Genomic DNA, 2210 nt, shown 5'->3' with positions numbered 1-2210 from the left:
CTTTTAACTTTTTAGAAAAAAAAAAAAAAAAAAAAAAAAAAAGTGGTGTTTTTCTCCTTTTGTTTGTACATTCCAAACATGTAAACAAAAGCCAAGAGTTGTAAAAGGTTCTCCAAAGTAGAAAAGTTACTGGCTTTGTGTTTCCAAGGTTGGCCTCAAGTAAAAGCAAGGTCAATGACTGTGTTTGATTCCCTGTATCTTGATGCTTCAGTGACATCTCTAGAAGAGGAATCCTGAAGTTTAGGAAACTAAAAGATACATTGCTGTCATTGAAAACTCATCCCTATGAAGCCTTTATTTTAAGTTTTTTTATGGCTTATCATTTATTTCAGTGTCTGAGTGCCTGTGACAGAAGTTCTCCAAGTTTTCTGTTGAAATTTACCTGACTTTCTTACAGAAGACAGAAAAATAAACTGATATCTTCACCATAAAGTGATGTTTTCACCATAAAAGTCAAAAAACTTTTAACTTCTCTCAAAGTTTTTATTTTCATGTGCCAATATGATCAAGTCATTTGTGCCTGCTGGAAATAGTCTGATTGTTACCCTTGACGTCTGTGTAGTGCTGCATATGAACTAAAACCAGAAATACCAGTTACACTGGTACAACTGGAGGCAGGTTATGAATTCTGGTAATCTCCTACCTCAGAGAGCAGCACCAATTGTACATCAGAAGAGGTTTTTTTCCTGCACCTTGTAAATCCAAGTTTCAGTTTCATTCCTAATCCAGATTATACTCACATATTAAAGTTCTGTTATACTTTGGAATTAAAAAAAAAAAAAAAAAAAGTGTTTAAGGAAAATGGATATATATGTTACTTTCTCTTTGAATTTAATGTTAGTCAAGTGGCAGAATCTCTTCAGAGATTCTTGCATATAATCATTCTTATGGATTTTACTAATAGAAACATTACAGAATAATATACGTTGGGAGGGAGCTCTGGAAGTCTGTGATACAATGAAGTTATACACGGCTTTTCCAATAAAGACATAAATATCTCCAAAGTACGGGTTTCAAAACCTCTGTGGTTCCATATTAGGGCATTTGACCACCTCATGGTGAAAAATACATCTTTTCCTGTATCATCAGAATGTCCTTGTCTACAGCCTGTGCTTCTGTCCTTTTAGTCATCCTCCAAGAAGAGACTGATCCTGTCTTCTCTATACTTTTCACCTTCAAAGTTTAATTTATTTACAAAAATGAAAAAATTCAACTTCAATTCAATCAGAGCTTGAGATAAGGAATATTTCAGGCAAGTTTCATTCAAATGGTGAGTGTACATTTCTGATAATCTGATTTTACCTGTAACTATTAAGATTAATGCATATTGTAAATATTTTCTGCTTTCAACAATAAGAAGTCAGTGGCAATGTCTAATATAAGATGGTAATTTCTTGCTTTCCAAAACTGAAAAGCTTGATTATTATAATATTTATTTTTAAGGAGGAGCATTGCTTCCAGGCTGTAACTGCAAATCCGTTAATATTTTTCTATTTTATTTTAAAATACAGTGTTTAATATTACTGGCGAAGATATTAACTGTGCAGAATGAAGATAAGTTATACATGGAACCTCTGTGCAGAGGGTTCAGTACTGGCTGCACTAATATTGCTCTGAGCAGCATCACCTGGGGCATCCACTCACCCTCCTTGCCAATTAGTCCAGGAGCCGATGTGAATATAGTATAGTCAGGAAGTAAAAAAAGTTCTTCTGAAGTACTTTGCCACAGTCAATCTCCTGAATGGGTAAAATCATAGGTAAATCAAACTGTTCTGACAGAAATGGGGTCTATACAGTAAGAACCAGAATGGAATTGTTATCTGTGAAATATGGGCTCTTGGATTTGGTCTTCTTTCTAGTGCAATATTCTCTATACGCCAACTATTAAATGAGGAAGGATTACTATGTGACAAGCTCAGTGCTGCAGTTTATGCACTAAGAGGCAGTAATAAATATTCTGATACAAACCACAAGATTTCTTTCACCAGCTGTTTTTGTACATGTTGCCTCATCCTGCTCACATATGCAATATTTTTCCTTCAGGGAAGCATCAGCCATTCCAGTGCAGTTGAATATGTAAATTATAGCAACAGAACTAATTTGCTACCTGGTCTCTGAATGTCGATAGCTGAGAGGTCAGTTACTACCACTGTAATTTCGTTTTGTTCAAAATGTTGTTGAGCACTGTTGTTTGCCTTACATGGGTTAGA

This window comes from Nestor notabilis, unplaced genomic scaffold, assembly GCF_000696875.1.
Source record: "Nestor notabilis isolate BGI_N333 unplaced genomic scaffold, ASM69687v1 scaffold2143, whole genome shotgun sequence".
In the NCBI taxonomy this organism is placed as follows: domain Eukaryota; kingdom Metazoa; phylum Chordata; class Aves; order Psittaciformes; family Psittacidae; genus Nestor; species Nestor notabilis.
The sequence above is the reverse complement of the archived record's forward strand: the minus strand, read 5'-3'. Positions refer to the sequence as shown.